This window comes from Schistocerca cancellata, chromosome 5, assembly GCF_023864275.1.
Source record: "Schistocerca cancellata isolate TAMUIC-IGC-003103 chromosome 5, iqSchCanc2.1, whole genome shotgun sequence".
Lineage (NCBI taxonomy): Eukaryota > Metazoa > Arthropoda > Insecta > Orthoptera > Acrididae > Schistocerca > Schistocerca cancellata.
In genome coordinates, this window is record NC_064630.1 from 775,102,206 (window position 1) to 775,116,098 (window position 13,893).

The window sequence follows — 13,893 nt, forward strand, 5'->3', positions numbered from 1 at the left end:
AATAAATGGTTTTACATGTGAAATGTGGTGTAAACCTTTACTCTTCCTAGTACGCAGAGTTTCAACTTCAACGCAATTATCATGTGGTATACGTCGGATTCTGTAAGGTCCATTGTAAACTAGAAAGAATTTGTGACTCAAGTGTTTCTTCTTATGTGACAATGAATGAGCTTTAATGAGAACTTTCTGACCAATACATAATTTCTTTGCATTTGCTTTACCGTTTAGTTTTCTCCTTTTGTCTGCTGCAGATTTTATATTTTTAAGAGCCAAATCAATTATATCTTTGTGTCGAAGTTTACGTGTATTCGGGAAAGGTACAAGCTCTCTGATTCTGTTCGGTGTTTCTTCATTCTTCAGTACAAGAGTAGGTGGTAAAGCAGTGGAATCATGAGGCATTTCATTCAGCACATTTTGAAATAAGTGTAAATATCTGTCCCAATGCTGATGCTTTCTGTGACAATAAAGTCTGCAAAGCTTATTGATTTCTTTCATAATCCGTTCAGACGGGTTACAATGTGGTGAATACAATGAAATAAAAACAGGTTTGATTTTATGATTCCGAAGCATGCGTGACCAAACAGCAGATCTGAATTGCGGTCCGTTATCTGAAATGACTTTACTAACGTGTCCAACTTCACGTAAGAAATTTTTAACAAAGGCGTTGGATACAGACCGTCCAGTGGCTTTACGTAACGGAGTGAAAGAAACAAATTTTGAAGTGAGTTCAACAGCGACTAGAACGTACGCAAATCCATTCGATGTTCTGACAAGCGGTCCCAAGAGATCAACAGCAGCAAATTCTTTTAATTTAGAAGGAATGATAGGAAACAGCGGAGCATGATGGGAGACAGTAGATGGTTTCGCCTTTTGACAAAGTTTACAAATAGACAAGACTCTTCGAATTCTCTTTTCCATATTGTTAAAATAACAAGTCGTTCGAAGAATATGATAACATTTTCGTGGACCAAAATGTGCGTAGCTGAAATGAATGTACCAAATGAGCTTATTAACAAAATCGTCTGGAATGCAAAGTACCCATAGCTTGTCATCAACAGTGCAGCGTTTGAACAGTATGTTGTTTCTAATGAGGTAATAATGCCGAATCTGAGTGTGTGTCTTTTCATGCCATTTACTTTTGATGTCTTTCCAAATCAGATCTTTATCTTGTTCATGAGCAATATCCTGTAAAGATGTGGTGATGAAGTTTTCAAAGGAGACTTTCTGAATGTAAAGAATACTGAAATTTTTCTCGAGGTTGCCTTCTGTGTTACTTTTCTCAAGCCCAGCCGGTGCGCGTGACAGCGCGTCCGCAACAATGTTCTCCTTGCCGGGAATGTAGACTATTGTGAAGCGGAATTCTTGCAGAAACAATGCCCAACGTTTTAACCTATCATGATTTAATTTTGAAGACATAAGAAATTGTAATGCACGATGATCACTGTATACTTTTACGTGCTTACCAGAAAGAAAGAAACGGAATTTGTTAAATGCCCAAACGATAGCTAAAGCTTCTAATTCAGTAACGGAATAATTTTTTTCAGCTTTTGTTAGCACTCGGCTAGCAAAAGCAATGGTTTTCTGAACAGTAGTGTCATTTTCTATGGCTTCTTGAAATAAGTGGGCACCAAGACCGACTTTAGAAGAATCCGTGCTAAGGCAGAAATCTTGTGACAGATCTGGATGAGCTAGTATTGGCGCGTGAAGTAACGCTTCTTTCAAAGAATTGAATTCCAACTGTGCTTGTTCGTCCCAGTTCCAAATAGTATTTTTTCCAGTGAGAGAACAAAGTTTTGGTGTAACTAGAATTTGCATATTCAGAAAACGACGGTAAAAATTTACGAGACCTAGAAAACTGCGGACTTGTCTTTTTGTGGATGGAACTGGAATGGCTCTGATTGCTTCTAACTTTTCAGGATCCGGCTGAATGCCTTCAGAAGAAATAATATGTCCCAAAAACTTCACCTTTGACCTACCGAATTCAGACTTTTCCAAGTTAACTGTAATTCCAGATTCTGCAAAAATACGTAACAAACTGTTGAGGATGCGGTTATGTTGTTCCCATGAAGCTTCTGCTATTAGAATATCGTCCACATATAAGGTGATGTGACGTTTTAAGAACTCAGGTAATATGGAATTTAACCCACGAATGAATGCTGCCGAAGAAATGTTCAAACCAAAAGGAAGTTTCCGAAACTGATAACAAACGCCGAAACAAAGGAAAGCTGTGTATTTTCTGCATTCTGGATGAAGTTCAATCTGATAAAAGCTGGATCTGAGATCAATGGAAGACAACACTTTTACACCATTAAAATTTTGAAGAAGTTCTTCCATCGTCTGTGGCCTATCTGTTTCAGGAATGATGATAGTATTGATTTGTCTCGAATCCAAGACAAGCCTGATCGATCCATTTTTCTTCTCAACAACATGTAACGGATTGTTGTATGAGCTTACTGCAGGCTCAATAATGCCCTTGTCAAGCATAGATTGTATTTCTGTTCTAACACGGTCCCTATAATGTGCTGGAATTACGTATGGTCTAACACAAAATTTAGTATGCTCACGAACACGAAATTGGTATTGAAATCCCTTGATTGTTCCTGTTTTGTGAGTAAAAACTGTGGAATGTGCTTGTAAAATCTCAAAAAGGTCCTGCCTATCAGTGTCATTACAATTCTCAATTGTTTGAATTTTATTCTGAATTAACTCATTAATTTCAAATATGCCGTCGATATAAGTCCTGTCAGTACTTGCAGAGTGATTGTTAGTGTCTAGTTCCGTAGAAAATTCCGAACTGTTGTCTAACAGAACGTACAGCCGATTAATTTCCTCATCATGATTTGAGAGCCAGTCTTCAAATTTCAAAGCTATTGACTTACCTTCTTTCTGTAAACTTATTTCAGCATCGTGAAAGCTTAAGATTGCTTTGTATTCATTCAAAAAGTCTACTCCCAGTATAATTTCCGTCGACAATAATGGAACAATAAGAAAGTTCATAGAGAAGCTATGGCTTTGACAAAAGAATTCTAAGTTGGTTTGTTGGCGTACATCTACACTTTTTCCAAAGATTGCACCTTGTAATTTAATCTTACGTAACGGAAGTGTGGGGCAATCGTTCGATTTGTTGCATTTGCTAAAAGCTGTTTCACTAATTACTGAAATGGGACTGCCAGAGTCAAGTACTGCCGTAAATTTTACGTCATTTACAGTAATGTGAATCACAGGATATGCAATGTTGTTATGTTTTACGTCGTGTTCCTGGAGTAAGATGTCCCTAATGTCTTCCATTTTTACGTAATTACTAGCTACGGCAGCTGCGTCGTCAGTTTCATAAGTACGTATTGTGGCTGCCAGCGGAGTGAGTCATTGCCTATTGCCTCTTTGTTGGCGCGCGTCGTTATTGGGATTTGGAGACCTAACTTCTACAAATTCATCGTGACGAGAGTGCTCTGCTCTGTTTAAATCTCGCCAGTTCTGATGCAATTCAGGTCTGTCATTACGATCATATCGTCTGTCGTCATGTCGGTAGATTCCATAGTTTCTTTCTTTTCGGTCACGTGGTGGAGAATTTCTCCCTGAATCGTAACTGCGCGCTGGACCGTTGCGTCTAAAGTTATTCTGTCTCCCTTGATAATAATTATTTTGGTTCCCATATTGTCTGTTTCTCTGATTGTCTCTGTGATAGTCATTACTGCGGAGAGGTGATCTTTCCCTGTAATTATTACTACTCTGCCAACGGTTGTCATACGGGTGGTGTCTATTTTGGTCACGATTTGTGTGGAGAGAATAGCCTTGTCGCGTCCAGTTATCGTTTCTGTCGTCACGGAATTGTGACGGATGTGACCTGTAGTGATTGTTTTCCTGTTTTCGCATCCCACGACTGTCTGTGTCAATTTCTAATTCTTGTAACAGTCCCTGAAAAGCTTCAATGTCGTCTTTGCAACGTCCTGCTAAAATAATATGTCGTAAATGTTCAGGCAGTTTGATTAAGCAAACGCGGATGAGTTCTGAGGGGCTGTATGGGTTTGACAGGTATTGATTCTTGTGCAACATGTCTTCAAAATATTTCACAAGACTGGAAAATTCAGATTGTTCGAAGTGTTTCATCATTATGATGTTATGTTTTACACGGTCTTGTGTAGCTTGAGACCAATACGCTGAGAGGAAAGCATGATAAAATTCTCCTTCACTGTGACTATCGTGAATGACCGATCGCATTCTTACAGCTGGTTCATTCTCCAAGTAGTCACACATAAATTCTAATCTGTGCTCCAATGACCAGTTAGGAGGAAAACAATGAGAGAACTGATGGAGCCACACTTGTGGATGAATGTCGTTGGCAGAATTCTTAAACGTTTTGAATTTACGTGTAGTAATGAACAGCTTATAGTCAAAATCATCGTGTCGGCGAGTAGCATATCGGTCATTGTTACGTCGTGTCGGCGGTTCCATCTCAAAATTCGGTGCACATTGCCAATTTCTTTCATAACTTCCGAAATGCCCTGTATTATTATTTTGTGGCTGTTCCGTATTTCTATGTCCCTCTTCCCGTATTGGAGCGCGAGTGGCCTCTGAAATATGTAATTCTTGTATTACCTGTGTCAGCTGATCTTGTACTTCCCGGATTTCTCTTTTGTACTGTGTATTGATTTGATTCAGATTTTGTTTCAGTTTCTTAATTTGTTCGCACTCTTCTGTGTCATTAAAGACTACCGGTTTTGTGTCCTTCAGATTATCATCTACCTTCGTAGATAAGTTAGTGACCTGATCCGAAAGTTCGGCTACTTTCTCCGATAGTGAACACATTTCCTCAGTTTGTTTTTCTGAACCAAGTTTCAGAGTGTCCATTTGTGTTGAAATCGAATCTACTGTGTCCTTTAAATTGTCCTGAGTTTTTGCAAGTTGCGTAACCGAATCGGTAGATGCAACTGAGTCAATTTTAGCTTGCAAGGTGTCGTGATTTTCATGAACAATAGTTTGCAGTTCTTTTATGGCTGCTTCATGATTCTGTAATGCATTTTCATGACGCGAAAAAATAGGTTGGAAATGCTCACAAATTTGTGTTTTTACGTCATTACAGACTTTCTGACATTTCGATTCGATTTTATGTAACTCAGTAGTTAAATCTTCACGTGTTTGTTCAAGCGTATGTTCCACTGAGTCTAACTTTTGAAGCTTTTGTTCCATTGTGTCTAACTTTTGAAGCTTTTGCTGTGTTTGTCTCTGATTTTGTTCCATTGTGTCTAACTTTTGAAGCTTTTGCTGTGTTTGTCTCTGATTTTGTTCCATTGTGTCTAACTTTTGAAGATTTTGTCCCATTGTGTCTAACTGTTGCTGTGTTTGTCTCTGATTTTGTTCCATTTGTTGCATTAGTTGTAATAACAATGCATTAGTGTCTGGAATCTGTTCCTCTACGCTTTTCGTCAGTGCGTTTTCACCGGCAGCATTCACATTTTGACAAGCAGAAAATGTGTCTTGACTCATTTGAGAAACCGGTGAGGACCCAAAACCTGAATCTACAGTATTTGTAAAATTGTGTCTTGTCATTTCGGATTCCTGAGGCGAGCTGTTGCCGACGGATCGATCGATAATGCTTCCCTGTTCACTACCTGTTTCACTGTCTACACCATTATTTGACGCCCGCTCCATTTCCCTGTGTACAGTTACCAAATTACTACTTTGAACATTAGTAAATTCATTACACAGTGGTGCTGGTAAGCTACGCTCGTCGTCACTATTATTTCTCTGTTTACTTTGGAGCCTAGTGTTACGTTTTTCACACGCCATTATTGTCACAATATTTCACACGATAACACAGAAAAGCACAATTTTAAGAGCAAAAATAAGAGAACACATTAACATAGCACTGAAAATAATATGTAGTTAATTACAGCTGCGAAATACTTGGTGCAAATCTACATGCATGCCACAACTGTTTTACAGTACAACAATGAAAGACTGCAACTACAAAGGAGATTCTCTCTACAATTACGCGCTAGCAATAAACAAAAGCTACACTAAATACACAAACTACAAGAAAAAAATCAGAAGATTCCAGTGAGGTATCCTAGGCTAAGGGTCGACATATGAAACGTCCCCTTAGAACAACTTATACAAGACTGTGCTTAACCTGACACACAATGTTTTTAGCGCAACGCAATCTGACTTTCAATAATCCCTACAAAACAATGGCCCTGACTAACTTTAACCTATCCTTTCACAAATCACTTACCTCACAAAAATCTTCGTTACTGGAACTACTGCAATACAGCGAGCGCCACTACTGCCAGCTAAATAGAAGATTCTAACTACTGAAGGCACTAACTACTGATAGGGATAGTTAGCAAATGAAAGATTTTAATAGAGAACAAACACTGTATTTACCTTAATAATCATAATATATATAGCAGTTCAATTTCAAAACTTCCGCCATCTCTCTCCCCACATCCACCACTGCTGGCGGCTCACCTCCAACTGTGCAACGCTACGCGCTGTTCCCCGCTGCCTAACACTACAATGGCAGACAACAATGCAAACTAGCCACAGGCTGCACACAGCACAGCCAGTGATTTTCATACAGAGCGCTACATGGCATTACCAATATAAAAATCTAAACAGCCTACTTACAACTTCCTTCAGGATAACGACATCGCTCGACTAAAGTGGCCAGCATGTTCTCCAGACGTAAACCCTATCGAACATGCCTGGGATAGATTGAAGAGGACTGTTTATAGACGACGTGACCCACCAACCACTCTGAGGGATCTGCGTCGAATCGCTGTTGAGGAGTGGGACAATCTGGACAACAGTGCCTTGATGAACTTGTGGATAGTATGTCACGACGAATACAGGCATGCATCAATGCAAGAGGACGTGCTATTGGGTATTGGTGGTACCGGTGTGTACATCACTCTGGACCACCACCTCTGAAGGTCTCGCTGTATGGTGGTACAACATGCAATGTGCGATTTTCATGAGCAAAAAAAGGGGTGGAAATTATGTTTACGTTGAGATCTATTCCAATTTTCTGTACAGGCACCGGAGCTCTCGGAACCGAGGTGATGCAAAACTTTTTTTGATGTGTGTACATAAAAAATGAACAGGCGAACAAATACACAAAATATGGACATTTTTCAAATTGCAGAAAAGGACCAGAATAATAATAACTAAATACAGTTGTCGAGCTCATTGTAAAGATCTGTTCAAAACACTGCAGATTTTAACTACAGTATGCGAGTACATGTTTCAATCAGTTGTGCACATCAAAGATAACGTTCATAATTACTGCACAGACACCATTGTTCATGACCATGGAACAAGATCTAGACTTACTCACTTTTGTTAAAAAAGAATAAACATAAAAGACAAAATAGCATTTTTTACCAAGAAATAAAACCGCACAATAAATTATTCAAAGACATTAAAGGGATTACTAAAACTAACTTATTTCAAAAATCAGTTAAAAAATATTTGTTAAACAACACGTTCTACGCTTTGAAGGATTACTTAGATAACACAGAGTAGGGGTTTAATTAGAAATTTACCACAAATCAGTGCTAGTTCGGCAAGTTTCGCAGGAGAGCTTCTGTGAAGTTTGGAAGGTAGGAGACGAGGTACTGGCGGAGGTAAAGCTGTAAGATGGGCTCGTGTGCTGTGCTTGGACGCGGTAGGTAAAGGTCCCAAATTCGAGTCTCGGCCTCGCACACAGTTTTAATCGGCCAGGAAGTTTCACATCAGTGCACACTCCGCTGCACAGTGAAAATTTCATTCTGTTAATATAAATAAATAGTAGTAACGATAACGGTCCAGTCAACGAAGGAAAATGTTGGAAAAATTCGTGTAGTCGCAAATATTTGTAAAGTGATAGGAGAAAGTGCCATGAACAATATAGTAGAACTGGTGGGGTGTGAGTGTGCCGGTGCCGGTGGTGGTGGTGGGGGGGGGAGGGGTGATGGTCGAAGGCCACACTTCTAGGTTTTTCTTGAATAACTCGAAAATCTGTCAAGAATGTTTCTTAGTACAAAATTAAACTGATTAAATTTCCTACAGTATGGGTGCTAATCGTTTTTCCTTGGAATAGTAGTTTCCAATCTGCAGAGGACGGAAAAATCCGATAATATTAAAAATAGTGTTTTAGTGGTGTAACATTACTGTTTATTGTTACATGAAGTGTGTTAAAATACATATTACATGTATCTGCCACATCTTAGTGCAGTAGAGCCGCATTGAGGGATAAATTTTGAGTTCCAGGTGTGTAACAGTTCAGATGGGGAGAAGGGACAGCACTCTCTCTACCCATTACGTCGCAAGGAGCAACTACTGGATGTTTCACGAAGTTATAGCGACCCTTTCACAGTGCGGCTTATGAATCACTGGCAAGACAGTGTGCAGATATGGCCAAGGAGTGTTTATTTTATAGTGTTTGTACTATATGGAGCCCGCATCTCGTGGTCGTGCGGTAGCGTTCTCGCTTCCCACGCCCGGGTTCCCGGGTTCGATTCCCGGCGGGGTCAGGGATTTTCTCTGCCTCGTGATGGCTGGGTGTTGTGTGCTGTCCTTAGGTTAGTTAGGTTTAAGTAGTTCTAAGTTCTAGGGGACTGATGACCATAGATGTTAAGTCCCATAGTGCTCAGAGCCATTTGTACTATATGGAGTACATGGAATACAGATACGAATTACTAATAACATTAAAGCAAGTAATGCATATGGATGGAATCTACATACATACATCTGCACAACAATTGTACCAATCTTCTGGGAAAGGCGGTTTTCCCACCATGACCGCTGCTGCTTTTCAGTTTACAGACTGTACAACCCCAGCATTTCTTGGAAAATTGTGGTTCATTTATAGCCATTTCGGGTCATGAGCAGACCCGAACAGAACAGCTGGGTTAAATGCTGCGCCTCGCGGACTGTCAGCTGCCGGCACTTTACCGAGGGCGCACCACAGCAGAGCTCCCTCGCCACCCTAGCGTGGAGGTGTCAAGGGTTCTCGGAGACGTCCATGTACTCTGAGTCCAGGGGGGGAAAAGCCCGGCGGAGGGTTGGCCGATTCGTGCTCTGCGATTGGTTGTGTTGCCGCCTTCCAGGATGGTGCCAGGTTGCCGGCCGTAGCCCCTGTAACACATACGAGGTGCGGCTAGAAAAAAACCGGACTGATGCTGGAAAAAACATTTATTTACAATTATTTACAATTTCATGTTATCTCCTTCAATGTACTCTCCTCCTCGGTCTCTACACCGCTCCATACGAATTTTCCAGTGTTTATAGCAATGCTGCAGATCATTTTCGGTAAGTCCATACATTACTTCCGTCGCTTTTTCTTTTACTGCTTCAACAGTCTCAAATCTAGTTCCTTTCAAAGCTGACTTGACTTTAGGGAAAAGAAAAAAAGTCACAGGGGGCCAAATCAGGTGAGTAGGGTGGATGATCTAAGATGGGAATGTTGTGTTTTGCCAAAAACGTCTTCACTGACAACGCACTGTGAGCTGGGGCATTGTCTTGGTGAAGGATCCATGAGTTTTTTCTCCACAAATCGTTCCATTTTCTCCGTACTCGCTCACGTAGGGTAGCCAGGATGCTAATGTAGTAATGCTGATTCACTGTTTGTCCCTCTCGTACCCAATCAATGTGCACAATCCCTTTGATGTCAAAAAAAAAAAAACAATCATCATTGACTTGAATTTCGATTTTGACATTTGTGCTTTTTTTTGTCGTGGAGAACCAGGAGTTTTCCAATGCATCGATTGGCGTTTAGTTTCGGGATCGTAAGTAAAAAACCACGATTCATCGCAAGTAATAACATTTTGTAAGAAGGTGGGATCACTTTCAATGTTTTCCAGGATGTCAGAACAAATCATTCTTCGGCGTTCGTTCTGTTCAATTGTGAGACACTTTGGAACCATTTTTGAACACACTTTGTTCATGTTGAAACTTTCATGAAGAATCTGCCTAACACTTTCCTTGTCAACTCCTGTTAACTCAGACACTGCTCTGATTGTTAAACGGCGATCTTGTCGAACAAGTTTACCGATTTTTTCAATATTTGCATCAGTTTTTGCTGACAATGGTCTGCCAGTGCGAGTGTCATCACTGGTGTCTTCGCGGCCATCTTTAAATCGTTTAAACCACTCAAACACTTGTGTTCGCGATAAACAATCATCGCCGTACACTTGTTGTAACATTACAAACGTTTCACTTGCAGATTTTCCTAGTTTGAAACAAAATTTGATGTCACACTGTTCTTTCTGTACACTCAACATTTTCCGACGCACAGACAAAACGTCAACTACTTAAAACAGACGCCACGGGCAGACTGAGTGCAGGAGGCAGATGAAACTCGAGCAGTAGGCGGAGCGAGAGTCACGTGACAGGCCACGCGACTTTCAGCCTTATTGCATTCGTTTTATTGTTTCACCAGTACTAGTCCGGTTTTTTTCTAGCCACACCTCGTACTGGAGGTAGATGGCTAATACACAGATTTAAACGTGTGCATCAAGGTAGCACGTGAGCAGTGATAGGAGGGGGGAGGCGCAAGGAAAGGTTCCAAAATGTGAGAAGTATTGGAAATATGCATGTAGGCGACACATGTACATCCACAGACCAGAAACGTCGTGAGTAAACGTATTCCGCTTCCTTAATTTGAAAACAAAATGTTCTTTAATCTTTAACTATACAAACACCAAATGATTTCACACCATTTGCGAAGTTTTTTCTCGATAAAACCAAACGCCTGTTTTGACACTGATGTAGTCGTCAATGCCAAAGACTAGTCTGCTGCTGACATACACGCTAGTTTATCCTATGCAGGCATCTTCATCTCTCAATAACTACCTCAACCTACATCTGTTCGAACCTCCTCCGCCATGCGCTGCACTGTGACTCGCGGGATATCTATATATATGCTTACTACAGTCAAGTCACGATATCCCTCTTCATTAGTATCCACTCTAATCATCTGATCTTCAGAATTCCTCAGTAGCACCCACGTTTCATTTTCGTGGGAGGCAATATTCCAATTACATACCTGCAAAAAAGACTAGCTAAGATTTAAACGGAAGATATAAGATGAACATCAACAAAAGCAAAACGAGGATAATGGAATGTAGTCGAATTAAGTCGGGTGATGCTGAGGGAATTACACTCCTGGAAATGGAAAAAAGAACACATTGACACCGGTGTGTCAGACCCACCATACTTGCTCCGGACACTGCGAGAGGGCTGTACAAGCAATGATCACACGCACGGCACAGCGGACACACCAGGAACCGCGGTGTTGGCCGTCGAATGGCGCTAGCTGCGCAGCATTTGTGCACCGCCGCCGTCAGTGTCAGCCAGTTTGCCGTGGCATACGGAGCTCCAGCGCAGTCTTTAACACTGGTAGCATGCCGCGACAGCGTGGACGTGAACCGTATGTGCAGTTGACGGACTTTGAGCGAGGGCGTATAGTGGGCATGCGGGAGGCCGGGTGGACGTACCGCCGAATTGCTCAACACGTGGGGCGTGAGGTCTCCACAGTACATCGATGTTGTCGCCAGTGGTCGGCGGAAGGTGCACGTGCCCGTCGACCTGGGACCGGACCGCAGCGACGCACGGATGCACGCCAAGACCGTAGGATCCTACGCAGTGCCGTAGGGGACCGCACCGCCACTTCCCAGCAAATTACGGACACTGTTGCTCCTGGGGTATCGGCGAGGACCATTCGCAACCGTCTCCATGAAGCTGGGCTACGGTCCCGCACACCGTTAGGCCGTCTTCCGCTCACGCCCCAACATCGTGCAGCCCGCCTCCAGTGGTGTCGCGACAGGCGTGAATGGAGGGACGAATGGAGACGTGTCGTCGTCAGCGATGAGAGTCGCTTTTGCCTTGGTGCCAATGATGGTCGTATGCGTGTTTGGCGCCGTGCAGGTGAGCGCCACAATCAGGACTGCATACGACCGAGGCACACAGGGCCAACACCCGGCATCATGGTGTGGGGAGCGATCTCCTACACTGGCCGTACACCACTGGTGATCGTCGAGGGGACACTGAATAGTGCACGGTACATCCAAACCGTCATCGAACCCATCGTTCTACCATTCCGAGACCGGCAAGGGAACTTGCTGTTCCAACAGGACAATGCACGTCCGCATGTATCCCGTGCCACCCAACGTGCTCTAGAAGGTGTAAGTCAACTACCCTGGCCAGCAAGATCTCCGGATCTGTCCCCCATTGAGCATGTTTGGGACTGGATGAAGCGTCGTCTCACGCGGTCTGCACGTCCAGCACGAACGCTGGTCCAACTGAGGCGCCAGGTGGAAATGGCATGGCAAGCCGTTCCACAGGACTACATCCAGCATCTCTACGATCGTCTCCATGGGAGAATAGCAGCCTGCATTGCTGCGAAAGGTGGATATACACTGTACTAGTGCCGACATTGTGCATGCTCTGTTACCTGTGTCTATGTGCCTGTGGTTCTGTCAGTGTGATCATGTGATGTATCCGACCCCAGGAATGTGTCAATAAAGTTTCCCCTTCCTCGGACAATGAATTCACGGTGTTCTTATTTCAATTTCCAGTAGTGTAGATTAGGAAATGAGACACTTAAAGTAGTAAAGGAGTTTTGCTATTTGGGGAGCAAAATAACTGATGATGGTCGAAGTAGAGAGACTGGCAATGGCAAGGAAAGCGTTTCTGAAGCGTTACCATCGAGTATAGATATAAGATGAACATCAACAAAAGCAAAACGAGGATAATGGAATGTAGTCGAATTAAGTCGGGTGATGCTGAGGGAATTAGATTAGGAAATGAGACACTTAAAGTAGTAAAGGAGTTTTGCTATTTGGGGAGCAAAATAACTGATGATGGTCGAAGTAGAGAGACTGGCAATGGCAAGGAAAGCGTTTCTGAAGCGTTACCATCGAGTATAGATTTAAGTGTCAGGAAGTCGTTTCTGAAAGTATTTGTATGGAGTGTAGCCATGTATGGAAGTGAAACATGGAGGATAAATAGTTTGGAAAAGAAGAGAATAGAAGCTTTCGAAATGTGGTGCTACAGAAGAATGCTGAAGTTTAGATGGGTAGATCACATAACTAATGAGGTATTGAATAGGATTGGGGAGAAGAGGAGTTTGTGGCACAACTTGACTATAAGAAGGGATCGGTTGGTAGGACATGTTCTGAGGCATCAAGGGATCACCAATTTAGTATTGGAGGGCAGCGTCGAGGGTAAAAATCGTAGCGGGAGACCAAGAGATGAATACACTAAGCAGATTCAGAAGGATGTAGGCTGCAGTAGGTACTGGGAGATGAAGAAGCTTGCACAGGGTAGAGTATCATTGAGAGCTGCATCAAACTAGTCTCAGGACTGAAGATCACAACAACAACAAGATTTAAACGCTTTTCTTGCTATCGCCAGTCTGCAATTGAAGTGCTCTCTACTTCACCAGTTATCAGGAATTTTGTTCCTGCTCGAATCTACTGCATTTATTCTCTTATTTCCTAACGTACTTCCCTTGAATCGCCTGATTTATTTCCAGTGCATTCCATTAACTTTGTTTTGCTTTTGTCGATATCCATCGTATAATCTGTTTCCAAGACTTTATTCATTCTGTTCAATTGATCTTTCAAAGCTTTTCCCCCTCCGAGAGAATTTCAGTGTCATCACTAATTTTAGAGATTTCATTTCTTCTCCATGAATTTTAATTCCCTTACCAAATTTCTCTTTTTTTTAATTTTACAGTTTTTTCAATGTACAGATTGAAGGACATCGGAGATAGGCCATAACGCCGTCTCACACCCTTGACAATAACTTCTTCCTTTTCATGTCGTTCTATGATTATAACTGCTGTCTGGATTCTGTACAAGTCGTAGGTAACCTTTTGCTCCCTGTATTTTATCCCTGCTACCATCAGAA